Source organism: Bombina bombina, chromosome 10 (genome assembly GCF_027579735.1).
Source record: "Bombina bombina isolate aBomBom1 chromosome 10, aBomBom1.pri, whole genome shotgun sequence".
Classification (NCBI taxonomy): domain Eukaryota; kingdom Metazoa; phylum Chordata; class Amphibia; order Anura; family Bombinatoridae; genus Bombina; species Bombina bombina.
Genome location: NC_069508.1, coordinates 162,915,239 through 162,935,733, shown reverse-complemented (window position 1 = coordinate 162,935,733; position 20,495 = coordinate 162,915,239). Strand labels below are relative to the sequence as shown.

The window sequence follows — 20,495 nt, the reverse complement described above, 5'->3', positions numbered from 1 at the left end:
CAATGTCACACAACACAACAATGTAGAGAGCACAAGGTCACACAACACCACAGTGCATTATACAGAAGCAGCACAGATTACTTCATCATACAATAATGTTACAGCGCACACATCACCTGACATCACTACACAATATCACTACACTGTACAATAATGCTACAGCACACACATCACCTGACATCCCCTGACATCACCTGACATCACTACACAATATCACTTCACTGTACAATAATGGTACAGCACACACATCACCTGACATCACTACACAATATTACACTGTACTATAATGCTACAGCACACACATCACCTGACATCACTACACAATATCACTACACAGTACAATAATGCTACAGCACACACATCACCTGACATCACTACACAATATCACTACACAGTACAATAATGCTACAGCACACACATCACTTGACATCACTACACTGTACAATAATGGTACAGCACACACATCACCTGACATCACTACACAATATCACTACACTGTACAGTAATGCTACAGCACACACATCACCTGACATCACTACATAATATCACTACACTGTACAACAATGCTACAACACACACATCACCTGACATCACTACACAATATCACTACACTGTACAATAATGCTACAGCACACACATCACCTGATATCACTACACAATATCACTACACTGTACAATAATGCTACATCACACTCATCACCTGACATCACTACACAATATCACTACACTGTACAACAATGCTACAAGCCACACATCACCTGACATCACTACACAATATCACTACACTGTACAATAATGCTACAGCACACACATCACCTGACATCACTAGACTGTACAGTAATGCTACAAGCCACACATCACCTGACATCACTACACAATATCACTACACTGTACAACAATGCTACAAGCCACACATCACCTGACATCACTACACAATATCACTACACTGTACAATAATGCTACAGCACACACATCACCTGACATCACTAGACTGTACAGTAATGCTACAAGCCACACATCACCTGACATCACTACACAATATCACTACACTGTACAACAATGCTACAAGCCACACATCACCTGACATCACTACACAATATCACTACACTGTACAATAATGCTACAGCACACACATCACCTGACATCACTAGACTGTACAGTAATGCTACAGCACACACATCACCTGACATTACTACACAATATCATTACACTGTACAATAATCCTCCAGCACACACATCACTACACAATATCACTACACTGTACAGTAATGCTACAGCACACACATCACCTGACATCACTACACAATATCACTACCCTGTACAATAATGCTACAGCACACACATCACTACACAATATCACTAGACTGTACAGTAATGCTACAGCACACACATCACCTGACATCACTACACAATATCATTACACTGTACAACAATGCTACAACACACACATCACCTGACATCACTACACAATATCACTACATAATATCACTACACCGTACAATAATGCTACAGCACACACATCACCTGACATCACTACACAATATCATTACACTGTACAATATTGTTACAGCACACACATCACCTGACATCACTACACAATATCACTACACTGTACAATAATGCTACAGCACACACATCACCTGATATCACTACACAATATCACTACACTGTACAATAATGCTACATCACACTCATCACCTGACATCACTACACAATATCACTACACTGTACAACAATGCTACAAGCCACACATCACCTGACATCACTACACAATATCACTACACTGTACAATAATGCTACAGCACACACATCACCTGACATCACTAGACTGTACAGTAATGCTACAAGCCACACATCACCTGACATCACTACACAATATCACTACACTGTACAACAATGCTACAAGCCACACATCACCTGACATCACTACACAATATCACTACACTGTACAATAATGCTACAGCACACACATCACCTGACATCACTAGACTGTACAGTAATGCTACAAGCCACACATCACCTGACATCACTACACAATATCACTACACTGTACAACAATGCTACAAGCCACACATCACCTGACATCACTACACAATATCACTACACTGTACAATAATGCTACAGCACACACATCACCTGACATCACTAGACTGTACAGTAATGCTACAGCACACACATCACCTGACATTACTACACAATATCATTACACTGTACAATAATCCTCCAGCACACACATCACTACACAATATCACTACACTGTACAGTAATGCTACAGCACACACATCACCTGACATCACTACACAATATCACTACCCTGTACAATAATGCTACAGCACACACATCACTACACAATATCACTAGACTGTACAGTAATGCTACAGCACACACATCACCTGACATCACTACACAATATCACTACACTGTACAACAATGCTACAAGCCACACATCACCTGACATCACTACACAATATCACTACACTGTACAATAATGCTACAGCACACACATCACCTGACATCACTAGACTGTACAGTAATGCTACAAGCCACACATCACCTGACATCACTACACAATATCACTACACTGTACAACAATGCTACAAGCCACACATCACCTGACATCACTACACAATATCATTACACTGTACAATATTGTTACAGCACACACATCACCTGACATCACTACACAATATCACTACACTGTACAATAATGCTACAGCACACACATCACCTGACATTACTACACAATATCATTACACTGTACAATAATGCTACAGGACACACATCACTACACAATATCACTACACTGTACAATAATGCTACAGCACACACATCACCTGACATTACTACACAATATCATTACACTGTACAATAATGCTACAGCACACACATCACTACACAATATCACTACACTGTACAGTAATGCTACAGCACACACATCACCTGACATTACTACACAATATCATTACACTGTACAATAATGCTACAGGACACACATCACTACACAATATCACTACACTGTACAGTAATGCTACAGCACACACATCACCTGACATTACTACACAATATCATTACACTGTACAATAATGCTACAGCACACACATCACTACACAATATCATTACACTGTACAATAATGCTACAGGACACACATCACTACACAATATCACTACACTGTACAGTAATGCTACAGCACACACATCACCTGACATTACTACACAATATCATTACACTGTACAATAATGCTACAGCACACACATCACTACACAATATCACTACACTGTACAATATTGTTACAACACACACATCACCTGACATCACTAAAGACTTTCACTACACTGTACAGTAATGCTACAGCACACACATCACCTGACATCACTACACAATATCACTACACTGTACAATAATGTTACAACACACACATCACCTGACATAACTAAACACATTCACTACACTGTACAGTAATGCTACAGCACACACATCACCTGACATCACTACACAATATTACTACACTGTACAATAATGTTACAACACACACATCACCTGACATAACTAAACACTTTCACTACACTGTACAGTAATGCTACAGCACACACATCACCTGACATCACTACACAATATCACTACACTGTACAATAATGTTACAACACACACATCACCTGACATCACTAAAGACTTTCACTACACTGTACAACAATGCTACAACACACACATCACCTGACATCACTACACAATATCACTACACTGTACAGTAATGCTACAGCACACACATCACCTGACATCACTACACAATAGCACTACACTGTACAGTAATGCTACAGCACACACATCACCTGACATCACTACACAATATCACTACACTGTACAACAATGCTACAACACACACATCACCTGACATCACTACACAATATCACTACATAATATCACTACACTGTACAACAATGCTACAACACACACATCACCTGACATCACTAAAGACTTTCACTACACTGTACAACAATGCTACAACACACACATCACCTGACATCACTACACAATATCACTACACTGTACAGTAATGCTACAGCACACACATCACCTGACATCACTACACAATATCACTACACTGTACAATAATGCTACAGCACACACATCACCTGACATCACTACACAATATCACTACACTGTACAATAATGGTACAGCACACACATCACTACACAATATCACTACACTGTACAACAATGCTACAAGCCACACATAACCTGACATCACTACACAATATCACTACACTGTACAATAATGCTACAGCACACACATCACCTGACATCACTAGACTGTACAGTAATGCTACAGCACACATCACCTGACATCACTACACAATATCATTACACTGTACAATAATGCTACAGCACACACATCACTACACAATATCACTACACTGTACAATATTGTTACAACACACACATCACCTGACATAACTAAACACTTTCACTACACTGTACAGTAATGCTACAGCACACACATCACCTGACATCACTACACAATATCACTACACTGTACAATAATGTTACAACACACACATCACCTGACATAACTAAACACTTTCACTACACTGTACAGTAATGCTACAGCACACACATCACCTGACATCACTACACAATATCACTACACTGTACAATAATGTTACAACACACACATCACCTGACATCACTACACAATATCACTACACTGTACAGTAATGCTACAGCACACACATCACCTGACATCACTACACAATATCACTACACTGTACAGTAATGCTACAGCACACACATCACCTGACATCACTACACAATATCACTACACTGTACAAAAATGCTACAACACACACATCACCTGACATCACTACACAATATCACTACATAATATCACTACACTGTACAACAATGCTACAACACACACATCACCTGACATCACTAAAGACTTTCACTATACTGTACAACAATGCTACAACACACACATCACCTGACATCACTACACAATATCACTACACTGTACAGTAATGCTACAGCACACACATCACCTGACATCACTACACAATATCACTACACTGTACAATAATGGTACAGCACACACATCACCTGACATCACTACACAATATCACTACACTGTACAACAATGCTACAAGCCACACATCACCTGACATCACTACACAATATCACTACACTGTACAATAATGCTACAGCACACACATCACCTGACATCACTAGACTGTACAGTAATGCTACAGCACACACATCACCTGACATCACTAGACTGTACAATAATGCTACAGCACACACATCACCTGACATCACTACACAATATCACTACACTGTACAATAATGCTACAGCACACACATCACTACACAATATCACTACACTGTACAGTAATGCTACAGCACACACATCACCTGACATCACTACACAATATCACTACACTGTACAATAATGCTACAGGACACACATCACCTGACATCACTACACAATATCACCACACAATATCATTACACTGTACAATAATCCTACAGCACACACATCACCTGACATTACTACACAATATCACTACACTGTACAATAATGCTACAGCACACACATCACTACACAATATCACTAGACTGTACAGTAATGCTACAGCACACACATCACCTGACATCACTACACAATATCACTACACTGTACAATAATGCTACAGCACACACATCCCCTGACATCACTACACAATATCACTACACTGTACAATAATGCTACAGCACACACATCACTACACAATATCACTACACTGTACAATATTGTTACAGCACACACATCACCTGACATAACTACACAATATCACTACACTGTACAATAATGCTACAGCACACACATCACTTCACAATATCACTACACTGTACAGTAATGCTACAGCACACACATCACCTGACATCACTACACAATATCACTACACTGTACAGTAATGCTACAGCACACACATCACCTGACATTACTACACAATATCACTACACTGTACAATAATGCTACAGCACACACATCACTACACAATATCACTACACTGTACAGTAATGCTACAGCACACACATCACCTGACATCACTACACAATATCACTACACTGTACAATATTGTTACAGCACACACATCACCTGACATCACTACACAATATCACTACACTGTACAGTTATGCTACAGCACACACATCACCTGACATCACTACACAATATCACTACACTGTACAGTTATGCTACAGCACACACATCACCTGACATTACTACACAATATCACTACACTGTACAATAATGCTACAGCACACACATCACTACACAATATCACTACACTGTACAGTAATGCTACAGCACACACATCACTACACAATATCACTACACCGTACAATATTGTTACAGCACACACATCACCTGACATCACTACACAATATCACTACACCGTACAATATTGTTACAGCACACACATCACCTGACATCACTAAAGACTTTCACTACACTGTACAATAATGCTACAGCACACACATCACTACACAATATCACTATACTGTACAGTAATGCTACAGCACACACATCACCAGACATCACTACACAATACCACTACACAGTACAATAATGGTACAGCGCACACATCACCTGACATCACTACACAATATCACTACACTGTACAATAATGGTACAGCGCACACATCACCAGACATCACTACACAATATCACTACACTGTACAGTTATGCTACAGCACACACATCACTACACAATATCACTACACTGTACAGTAATGCTACATCACACACATCACTACACAATATCACTACACTGTACAGTAATGCTACAGCACACACATCACCTGACATTACTACACAATATCACTACACTGTACAATAATGCTACATCACTACACAATATCACTAGACTGTACAATAATGCTACAGCACACACATCACCTGACATCACTACACAATATCACTACACCGTACAATATTGTTACAGCACACACATCACCTGACATTACTACACAATATCACTACACTGTACAATAATGCTACAGCACACACATCACTTGACATCACTACACAATATCACTACACTGTACAGTTATGCTACAGCACACACATCACCTGACATCACTACACAATATCACTACACTGTACAATATTGTTACAGCACACACATCACTACACAATATCACTACACTGTACAGTAACGCTACATCACACACATCACTACACAATATCACTACACTGTACAGTAATGCTACAGCACACACATCACCTGATATTACTACACAATATCACTACACTGTACAATAATGCTACATCACACACATCACTACACAATATCACTAGACTGTACAGTAATGCTACAGCACACACATCACCTGACATTACTACACAATATCATTACACTGTACAATAATCCTCCAGCACACACATCACTACACAATATCACTACACTGTACAGTAATGCTACATCACACACATCACTACAAAATATCACTAGACTGTACAGTAATGCTACAGCACACACATCACCTGACATTACTACACAATATCACTACACTGTACATAATGCTACAGCACACACATCACTACACAATATCACTACACCGTACAATATTGTTACAGTACACACATCACCTGACATCACTAAAGACTTTCACTACACTGTACAATAATGCTACAGCACACACATCACTACACAATATCACTACACTGTACAGTAATGCTACAACACACATATCACCTGACATTACTACACAATATCACTACACTGTACATAATGCTACAGCACACACATCACTACACAATATCACTACACTGTACAGTAATGCTACAGCACACACATCACCTGACATCACTACACAATATCACTACACTGTACAATATTGTTACAGCACACACATCACCTGACATCACTACACAATATCACTACACTGTACAGTTATGCTACAGCACACACATCACCTGACATCACTACACAATATCACTACACTGTACAATATTGTTACAGCACACACATCACTACACAATATCACTACACTGTACAGTAACGCTACATCACACACATCACTACACAATATCACTACACTGTACAGTAATGCTACAGCACACACATCACCTGATATTACTACACAATATCACTACACTGTACAATAATGCTACATCACACACATCACTACACAATATCACTAGACTGTACAGTAATGCTACAGCACACACATCACCTGACATTACTACACAATATCATTACACTGTACAATAATCCTCCAGCACACACATCACTACACAATATCACTACACTGTACAGTAATGCTACATCACACACATCACTACACAATATCACTAGACTGTACAGTAATGCTACAGCACACACATCACCTGACATTACTACACAATATCACTACACTGTACATAATGCTACAGCACACACATCACTACACAATATCACTACACCGTACAATATTGTTACAGTACACACATCACCTGACATCACTAAAGACTTTCACTGCACTGTACAATAATGCTACAGCACACACATCACTACACAATATCACTACACTGTACAGTAATGCTACAACACACATATCACCTGACATTACTACACAATATCACTACACTGTACATAATGCTACAGCACACACATCACTACACAATATCACTACACTGTACAGTAATGCTACAGCACACACATCACCTGACATCACTACACAATATCACTACACTGTACAATATTGTTACAGCACACACATCACCTGACATCACTACACAATATCACTACACTGTACAGTTATGCTATAGCACACACATCACCTGACATTACTACACAATATCACTACACAGTATCACTACACAGTATCACTACACAGTATCACTACACAGTATCACTGCTCCTGACATGATGTGTGACCTGTACTCGACTGCGCTGTATAAGACTTGTGAAGTTTCTTTTTAGCTACATTCCAACATTTAAATTCCACTTCCCCATTGGGTTAAGTCTTTATGGGCTGTCCTCACATTTACTGAATGTATTTCTGAAATATAGAAAAAGAGATTTCAATTGAAAATGAGAACCAGAACTTCTATATAATCTGTTCTTTTTCCTATGTGAACTGATTTTGTTAATTAATCCCAAGGATAAATGTAAGAATTTCTCTAGTATTCTTACATTTCCAAAAGGGGTTTGCTACTGCACCAGTTTAGCAGCCTCAGTTATACAATTTTCAGTTTACCTATATCCTGAAAATACTGTCTTATTGGTAAGTTATTTTATTAAAGGGATACAAACCCATTTTTTTTTTCTTTCATGATTCAGACAGAGCAATTTTAAGCAACTTTCTAATTTACTCCTATTATCAAATTTTCTTCGTTCTCTTGCTATCTTTATTTTAAAAAGCAGGAATCTAAGCTAAGGAGCCGGGCCATTTTTGGTTCAGCACCCTAGATAGCACTTGCTGATTGGTGGCTACATTTAGCCACCAATTAGCAAGCGCAACCCAGGTGCTGAACCACAACTGGGCCGGCTCCTAACCTTACATTCTTGCATTTCAAATAAAGATAGCAAGTGAACGAAGAAAAATTGATAATAGAAGTAAATTAGAAAGTTGCTTAACATTGCTCTGTCTGAATCATGAAAGAAAAAAATGTGGGTGTAGTATCCCTTTAATAAAATAACTGAATGAGCCAGCCAATTTTCGGTTCAGCACCTGGGTTGTGCTTGCTGATTGGTGGCAGAGCAATGTTAAGCAACTTTCTAATTTACTTCTATTATCAATTTTTCTTTGTTCACTTGCTATCTTTATTTGAAATGCAAGAATGTAAGGTTAGGAGCCGGCCCAGTTGTGGTTCAGCACCTGGGTTGCGCTTGCTAATTGGTGGCTAAATGTAGCCACCAATCAGCAAGTGCTATCTAGGGTGCTGAACCAAAAATGGCCCGGCTCCTTAGCTTAGATTCCTGCTTTTTAAAATAAAGATAGCAAGAGAACGAAGAAAATTTGATAATAGGAGTAAATTAGAAAGTTGCTTAAAATTGCTCTGTCTGAATCATGAAAGAAAAAAAAATTTAAGCGCATTCTCCAAATGTTAGTGAATTAGGAGAGCAATATGGAAGAACTTGGCATTTATCTCCCTTGATAGTATCTGATCTGATATATTGTGAATCTGTTGGGTTTCCATAATTATACACAGGATTCTCTGCTAATTGTGACTAGTGATAAAAACGTGGCATAAGTGAGCCTTATTTACTGCTGCTGGTACCTCTCTCTCTATATCTTGGTATCCTGTATTTTATTCATTTCCTCTGCAGCACCAGCTACCTGAGACAAGAGAGTCTTTACACTGTCCTAGTGTCCTTTGTGAGTCACAAAACTGTACTACTGCACTGCCCTCTGTGTATTTATGGAGCAGCAGGATAATTCGTTTAAAAGAGAATTAGGCGGCTCCTGCTGTGACCAGAATAATCAAAATGAGTTTTATTGTGTTACTAAGTTCGCTCATACTAATCAAACTCCCTGTACAGTAAATTACAACATTACCCTACACTTGTGTCAGCCTAAAACAGCAGTGATCTGCCTGCTGTCAGGAAACCCAGACCCACAGCCCATAACCAAAGGATGTGAATGGACGTTAGTTAAGGTTGAAAAGACTTGTATAAGGGATTAAGCCTATAGGGGTGATCTGTAAGAGATAATGACCCATGAGGGCAAAATACACTAGAAAACGTATTAAGCTTAATCAGTCTATACATTATAATAAGCAGCTTCTTCACTAAAACAGAGAGCTTTATAGGGTTCATTGAGTCAGCTGCATAGAATACCATATTAACTTATACAGCTGGAGAGGCTGGAGGAAGCTTTAGTGAATCAGCTGCATAGAATAACATAAGAACTGGTGAAGCCAGAGAAGTTCAAGGGAGTTTTAGTGAATCAGTTACATAGAATAGCATACGAACTGGTGAAACTGTAGAGGCTGGAGAGAGCTTTAGGGAATCAGGTACATAGAATAACATAGGAACTTGAGAGGCTGGAGGGAGCTTTAGTGAATCAGCTGTATAGAATAACATAGGAACTGGTGAAGCTGGAGAGGCTTGATGGAGCTTTAGTGAATCAAATACATAGAATAACATAGGAACTGGAGAGGCTGCAGGGAGCTTTAGTGAATCAGGTACATAGGATAACATAGGAACTGATGAAGCTGGAGGGAGATCTAGTGAATCAGGTACATATAGTAACATATGAACTGGTGAGGCTGTAGAGGCTGGAGGGAGCTTTAGTGAATAAACTACATAGAATAACATAAGGACTGTTGAAGATGGAGAGGCTGAAGGGAGCTTTAGTGAATCAGATAAATAGAATAACATAGGGACTGTTGAAGCAGGACAGAGTGGAGGAAGCTTTAGTGAATCCGTTACGTAGAATAACATAGGAACTGTTGAAGCTGGAGAGGCTGGAGGGAGCTTTAGTAAATAAACTACATAGAAATAACATAAGGACTGTTGAAGATGGAGAGGCTGAAGGGAGATTTAGTGAATCAGATAAATAGAATAACATAGGGACTGATGAACCAGGGCAGGGTGGGGGTAGCTTTAATGAATCCGTTACGTAGAATAACATAGGAACTGTTGAAGCTGGAGAGGCTGGAAGGAACTTTCATGAATCATGTACATACAATATCTCACAAAAGTGAGTACACCCCTCACATGTTTGTAAATATTTTATTACATCTTTTCATGCGACAACACTGAAGAAATGACACTTTGCTTCAATGTAAAGTAGTGAGTGTACAGCCTGTATAACAGTGTAAATTTGCTGTCCCCTCAAAATAACTCCACACAGCCATTAATGTCTAAACCATTGGCAACAAAAGTGAGTACACCCCTAAGTGGAAATGTCTAAATTCGTCCCAATTAGCCATTTTCCCTTCCCGGTGTCATGTGACTCGTTAGTGTTATAAGGTCTCAGGTGTGAATGAGGAGCAGGTGTGTTAAATTTGGTGTTATCGCTCTCACACTCTCTCATACTTGTCACTGGAAGTTCAACATGGCACCTCATGGCAAAGAACTCTCTGAGGATCTGAAAAAAAGACTTGCTGCTCTACATAAAGATGGCCTAGGCTATAAGAAGATTGCCAAGACCCTGAAACTGAGATGCAGCACGGTGGGCAAGACAATACAGCGGTTTCACAGAATAGATTTCACTCAGAACAGGCCTTGCCATGATCGACTAAAGAAATTGAGTGCACGTGCGCAGCGTCATATCCAGAGGTTGTCTTTGGGAAATAGACGTATGACTGCTGCCAGCATTGCTGCAGAGAATGAAGGGGTGGGGGCAGGGGCGTATTAAGGCATAGGCCAACGAGGCCGGTGCCTAGGGTGCAAGATTTTTAAGGGCAGCAGAATTTTGAGTCCCTAGGGCCACTCTACTGAACTCAGGGCCGGGTGGCTAAATCAACCAATTATAAATGACTTAAATGGCTGGCCCAGCTTTTGCTATCCTATGGGATTGTATGTGGGTGCGCATGACGTGGTGACAGTGGAGGCGGAGCTCACTTGCTCAGCCTGGCCTGGACTAAGAGGGAATGCGGTATTCTTCCTGGCTCCACCGCGTGATTGAGACTCACACAGACTACACAGTGCAGTGTGCACTACACCGTGACCACTGTGAAACAGCATATGCCTTTCTCCCTTCAATACATCTTCATTAGGCATTAAAATACTTAAACGGATTAGTCACTAAATACTTGTACATTTATTGTTTGTCTATCTGTCATACATGCAAAGAATAAGTATTTATTGCTGAATCTATACAACTATGTAACTTAAAACACAACTAAAAATATGTTGTATGCATTTAATACATTCAGAAACAATACAAGTATATACTTTATTATGATTGTATCATGTGACTTTATCCCCTAGGATACAATTCCTAAACCTATCATAACTACTGTTGTATTTTTTAAGTACTTTTAAAGACCAGTTTGTATATTCATTACATATTTATCCAAGCAGATATTTTGCTTAAATAACTGTCAATCACCAAAGAAGATGTTTAAGGTTAAACAACTACCTAATGACAAACTATCATACAGTGAAGGATATTTTTTTCTGATATAAACACTTTAATCATCTGACTTGCAAAATAATGTCTTAATATATATATATATATATATATATATATATATATATATATATATATATATATATGTGTGTGTGTGTGTGTGACCAGAGTGAATACAAGCCCCGATGAACATCTACTTTAAAAGACTTTTTTTTTTAATTTTTTACACCCTGCCCCAAAAATATTATGTCTAAAAAAAGGCCTTAAACCTGGGGTGGGGTGGGGGGGGGGGGCAGCAGAATTTTGAGTGCCTAGGGCAGCACAAAACCTAAATACGCCCCTGGGTGGGGGGTCAGCCTGTCAGTGTTCAAACCATACGCCGCACACTGCATCAAATTGGTCTGCATGGCTGTCGTCCCAGAAGGAAGCCTCTTCTAAAGATGATGCACAAGAAAGCCCGCAAACAGTTTGCTGAAGACAAGCAGACTAAGGACAGGGATTACTGGAACCATGTCCTGTGGTACGATGAAACCAAGATAAACTTATTTGGTTCAGATGGTGTCAAGCATGTGTGGCGGCAACCAGGTGAGGAGTACAAAGACTAGTGGGTTTTGCCTACAGTCAAGCATGGTGGTGGGAGTGTCATGGTCTGGACCTGCATGAGTGCTGCCCGCACTTGGGAGCTACATTTCATTGAGGGAATCATGAATGCCAACATGTACTGTGACATACTGAAGCAGAGCATGATCCCCTCTCTTCGGAAACTGGGCCGCAGGGCAGTATTCCAACATGATAACAACCCCAAACACACCTCCAAGACAACCACTGCCCTGCTAAAGAAGCAGAGGGTAAAGGTGATGGACTGGACAAGCATGTCTCCAGACCTAAACCCTATTGATCATATGTGGGGCATCCTCAAATGGAAGTTGGGGGAGCGCAAGGTCTCTAACATCCCCCAGCTCCGTGATGTCGTCATGGAGGAGTGGAAGAGGACTCCAGTGGCAACCTCTGAAGCTCTGCTGAACTCCATGCCCAAGAGGCTTAAGGCAGTGCTGGAAAAAAATGGTGGCCCCACAAAATATTTGGGCCCAATTTAGACATTTCCACTTAGGGGTGTACTCACTTTTGTTGTCAACGGTTTAGACATTAATGGCTGTGTGTTGAGTTATTTTGAGGAGACAGCAAATTTACACTAGTATACAGGCTGTACACTCACTACTTTACATTGTAGCAAAGTGTCATTTCTTCAGTGATGTCACATGAAAAGATATAATAAAATATTTACAAAAATGGGAGGGGTGTACTCACCTTTGTGAGATACTGTAGAATAACATAGGAACTGTTGAAGCTGGAGAGGCTGGAGGGCACTTTGGTGAATCAACTGCATCGAATAACAGGGATTGGTGAGGTTGGAGAGGCTAGAGGGAGCTTTGGTGAATCAGCTGCCTATGATAACAAAGGAACTGGTGAGGCTTTAGTGAATCAGGTACATAGAAAATCATAGGGACTGGTGAGGCTGGAGGGAACTTTAGTTAATCAGGTGCATAAAATAATAAAGGGACAGGAGAGGCTGGAGGTAGCTTTAGTGAATCAGATACACAGAATAACATAGGGACTGGTGAGGCTGGAGGGAGCTTTAGTGAATCAGGTATATAGATTAACAAAGGGACATGAGAGACTGGAGGTGGCTTTAGTGAATCAGATACATAGAATAACATAAAGAATGGTGAAACTGTAGAGGCTTGAGGAAGATTTAATGAATCAGGTACAGTACTTAGATTAACATAGGGACTGGTGAAACTGTGTACCTGATTCACTAAATCCCCCTCCAACATCCATAGAAAACATAGGGACTGGTGAAGCTGGAGATGCTGGACAGAGCTTTAGTGAATCAGATACAGTACATAGAATAACATAGGAACTGGTGAGGCTGGCGGGTGCTTTAGTGCATGAGATACAAAAAATAAAATAATAACATGGGAACTGTTGCGTTAGCAAATCAGTTGCATTTATATAGGAACACTGATTAAGCTTTTGAGATTGATGTTTAGGGAATAAAAAAGGGGGGTAACGCACACTTGCCAGTGATTGCTGTTTATTTTACTGTACTGACACTAGCACTGCAACATATTTCTGCACTAACTAGTGCCAGTACTATCCATCCTAACCCTCACCTCTCAGCATCATGAAAACAGTGAAATCAGGATGGGTTTTAAACTAAATGACATGGGCAGACTTCATAAGTAGGATGGGTTTAAAACAACATGACATAGGCAAACTTCATAAGTAGGATGGGTTTAAAACTACATGACATGGGCAGACTTCATAAGTAGGATGGGTTTAAAATGACATGACATGGGCAGACTTCATAAGTAGGATGGGTTTAAAATGACATGACATGGGCAGACTTCATAAGTAGTATGGGTTTAAAACGGCATGACATGGGCAGACTTCATAAGTAGGATGTGTTTAAAACGACATGACATGGGCAGACTTCATAAGTAGAATGGGTTTAAAACTACATGACATGGGCAGACTTCATAAGTAGGATGGGTTTAAAATGTCATGGACAGACTTCATAAGTAGTATGGGTTTAAAACGACATGACATGAGCAGACTTCATAAGTAGGATGAGTTTAAAACGGCATGACATGAGCAGACTTCATAAGTAGGATGGGTTTAAAACGGCATGACATGGGCAGACTTCATAAGTAGGATGGGTTTAAAATGAGAAGACATGGACAAACAATAAGTAGGATGTGTTTAAAATGTGATGACATGGGCAGACTTCAAAAGTGATGTGACTTGGATGAATTTTTCATGAAAGAATCAGGGTGGGCTTTGCACCAAAGTGGCTAGTTACAGAGTAAACGGTGGGATGGTCTACAGAAGGGCATACTTGGGTTGACTGTGTACAAAACTAGAGAGGTTTGGGTGGACTGTGCACAGAAGAGACAGGCTTTGTTGGGTTGAGCTGTGTGCAGGATGGGTATGAGATGGGCTGTGTATAAAAAGAGTAGGTTTTAACATACTTTTGTCTGCTTTCTCATAGACTTAGACAATACTCTAATACCTGTACCCCATACTGCCATATACCCAGCAGAGTGCTAGAAGTGTGTTGGGTATGTAGTAGATATGTGCATTCAGTATTCATTTATATAAACAAACAGCCATTGTGTAATAGTGAAACACACACTATGGGGGATATTTATCAAAGCGTCAACTATGTTGTATTCGCGGGCGTCAATACGCTCGCCAAACATCACCAAACATCGCAGCCGCGGATCTGAATGCGATCTCCTTATTTATAAAAAAAGCTGTCAAAAACACGCGCGTCACGTACGGTGCCAAGAACATCGGACTGTTGTTAACTAGCAGTCATCGATTTTGCGTCTATTCGGGTTTTTCCAAACTTTATTTATACCATTTCATTACTGTTTACGAATTATTTTTCTGAGCAGGACTCATTGCGAATATAGCAAGTAGCGACATATTTGGGGCAAAGTGGAGAGGGAATTATTAGAATTCTCTTTAAGATTGGACATACATATTTTATTATGTATATACACACACACACACATATATATATATATATATATATATATATATATATATATATATATGTTTGTTTGTTTTTTCAGAAATCTATTGCAAACATATTTACATGTCCCTAAGTTCCTTTTTTTTCTTCTAAACAATGTTGTCTGTCATATCTCTGTTGATTTATACAACTATACGTATAGATTGTAAATGTATTATTTTTCTGAGCAGGAATAATTGCGATTATAACATGTAATCAGGGTATCATATGTATTTATTTGCAAACAATGGATATTTTAAAGGGATAGGAAAGTAAACATTTAAGTTGCATGATTCAGATAGAGCATGTCATTTTAAAACACTTTCAGTTTCACTTCTAGTTTCAAATGTGCTTTGTTCTCCTGGTATCCCTTGTTGGAAAAGAAACGCACATATCCTACACTAGTGGGAGCTAGCTGATAATTGGTGCCTGCACACATTTGTCTCTTGTGATTGGCTTAATAGATGTGTTCAGCGAATGAAGCAAATTTGACAATATAAGTCATTTTGAAAGTTGTTTAAAATTGTATGTGGAGATTTATCAATTTTAATTATTTTTAATATTATATATATATATGTGCGTGCGTGTGTGTGTGTGTGCATGTGTTATGTCAGAAATATTTAGCAATCATATTTACATTAATTTTAAATGTATTATTTTCCTGACCAGGAATTGTAAATATAGCAATTAGCGACATATTTGGTGCAAAGTGGAGAGTGAATTATTCTAATTCTTTTTTAATATTACATACTTTAGTGTGTATATATATATATATATACATTTTTTCTTTCATTGATATATTTATATGTATCTATATACATGTAAATATATATGTATGTATATATATATTAATTATATATATGTATATATGTGTGTAAATATATATGTATGTATATATATATATATATATATTAATTATATATGTATATATGTGTGTAAATATATATGTATGTATATATATATATATATATATATTATATATATGTATATATGTGTGTAAATATATATGTATGTATATATATATTAATTATATATATGTATATATGTGTGTAAATATATATGTATATATATATATATATATATATATTCATTCTTCTTTTCATATTTTTTTTTAAATAATGTTATTTCCGATCTTAAAGGGATATCAAAATCATATCAGAAATATTATTATGAAGATATAGAAGACCATCTCAAGCAACATTGCAACCCTTGGACTTTTATTAAAGGGACACAAACACAATTTTTTTCTTTCATGATTCAGATAGATCATTCAATTTTAATAAACTTACTCCTAGTATCAATTTATCTTTGTTCTCTTGTTATTTTTATTTGAAAAAGAAGGCATGTAAGCTAAGGAGCCAGGCAAATTCTGTTTCAGACAATGGACATCACTTGTTTATTGGTGCTGTCCAATCAGCAAGGTCAACCCAGTTTGTTCTTAAAAAATGGGCCTGCTTCTAAACTTACTTTCTTGACTTTCAAATAAAGATACAAATAGAATGAAGAAATGTTGTTAATAGGAGTAAAATAGAAAGTTGCTTAAAATTGCACGCTCTATCTGCAGCATGAAAGATACAATTTGGGTTCAGTTTCCCTTTAATCCTCAGATATCCTTTTGAATAGAAATAGCAATGCACATGTGCAAGCCAATCATATGAGTTATCTATGTGCAGTCATCAATCAGCAGCTACATAGTTTATCAAAATATGCTCTTCATCCAAGTATATTTAAAAGATCAAGAGAAATTAAATATAGATAAAAAAAATATATATATAAAAAATATACAAAAAATGACCACATAGCATGCTATTTATACATCATTCAACATATATTGTGTTTTTATGTCACTTCAAAATAATATTTTAATGAATACAGCTACACCATAATTTAGATTAAATATGTATTTATTATACATAAAAATATAAAAGTCAATTAAAATTGCTCATGGCCTCCTGCAGGGCCCGCATAGCCCTGGATACAATATCCAGCCCCTTCGCCAGCTGCCGAAAGATAACAGACAGAAAGGGCTCTGTCTGGGTCCCCTGATCAAGATCTATAAAAAGACAAAAGGAAATCTGTTATACAAAGGCCTATATTATACACAAAAATGTTGTGGAAAAACTGGTACAACAATTTCAATTTTACAAATACAATCCATTACATTAACCTGCACTCTAAACGAACCTGTCTAAAAAATTTTTTTTTAATATTAAATACTGCAAACATAGTATTATACTTTAAAATTACCTTGGATATCAGAGACGTCCAAATCTGTTCCTGACTCATCCTCTGGATGACGCTCAAGCAGTGTCAATGGCAGCGGGGGAGAAGAGCAGTTGCTCCTAGGGGTAGCCAATGACACTGGTCTGATGTACCGGGCAATTCTTTCTCTTGGCCGCCTGAGATGTGTGAAAAAATAAAGTTGTATGTCAACATTAGATCCATGTGATATTTTTCTTCTGTGTAATGTATCTGCAGCTGTAATTCATGTAATCTTTATTTCCTGTGGTGAAAATAACAACCTATTTGAAATCACACACACACACACACATATATATATATATATATATATATATATATATATATATAAAACAAAAAGTAAAATTACATATATATAGAATATATATATTTTTCAATATTTTTTTATTTTTTTTATTTAAATGATTCTTGTAGAGTATTATATTTTAATTAACCAAATTTTCTCATATTATCAATTTTTCTTTTTTCTATGGCTGTCTTAATTTAAAAAATAATGTATATAAGCTAAGGAGGCAGTCAATTTGAGTTTAGTGAACCTTTACAGAACTTTTTTTAGTGGTGGCTGGCATAAAATTGGTGGCTGCCATTAAGCCAACAATCAGCAAATAAAACCCATGTTTTGAAATTAAAATGGGCCTGCAACTAACTGTATAATCTTGTATTTTCAAGTAAAGATATTAACAGAATGAAATAAAATATATAGGACTACATTACAGTCAATTAAAATGTAATGCTCTATCATGAAATAAAATTTGATTTTTCTGCGTCACTGAAATATACATAATTTATAATTATAATACACTATATAATAAATGCTACTTACAGGCTCTAATGAGCAATCGGAACTCCCGGTAGCGTTCGTTTTCGCGTCTCTGAAGGTCCAAAAACAACTCTGACGCGACATCCTTATCCCGGACACCCTTCGAATCCGCCGCATCATCTCATAGACAATGTGGTCCCTATGCTCATGTTGGATGCCCCGGACTCCTCCTATCCTCCGTGGGAAGTATATATATATATGTGTGTGTGTGTGTGTGAATGTGTTATGTCAGAAATCTTTAGCAAACATATTTACATTAATTATAAATGTATTATTTTCCTGACCAGGAATTGTAAATATAGCAATTAGCGACATATTTGGTGCAAAGGGGAGAGTGAATTATTCTAATTCTTTTTTAATATTGGACATACATACTTTAGTGTGTATATATATGTATAGCATAAGTGAGAAGAATTTTACATGGGATATGTTTATTATAATTCCTCATATGTATTTCCTACAAATATGCCTATGCAGTAGCCCCATTTGTATAATAAGGATTTTTTTAATACATTTGATGCCTTATAGCATTGCAACATGACTAAGAATGGTATAAAAATGTGATTAATATAATGCTTAGTTTTTACAGATTATATTTTGAAGTATTTATGAATAATCTCATGTGTTGATTTGTGCTTGTTGATTATCAAATTTATTTGAAATGTTTGTGAACTTTTTGTATACAACATTAGTGAAGAGTTTGTTAGCATGGAATGAATTTGAATTCTAAATATGTGTGTCTATACCTTTAAGAATGACCTATTTAAGGATGAGGAGCTGGGACACCTGTG

At 37.7% G+C, this 20,495-nt stretch overlaps 1 protein-coding gene across 1 annotated transcript in view; it reads left to right on the top strand.

Annotated features, from left to right (window-relative positions):
* The window catches only part of SHISAL2A (shisa like 2A), a 113,212-nt gene that overhangs the window by 923 nt on the left and 91,794 nt on the right, over positions 1-20,495 (top strand). The gene's annotated exons all lie outside the window — the stretch shown is intronic.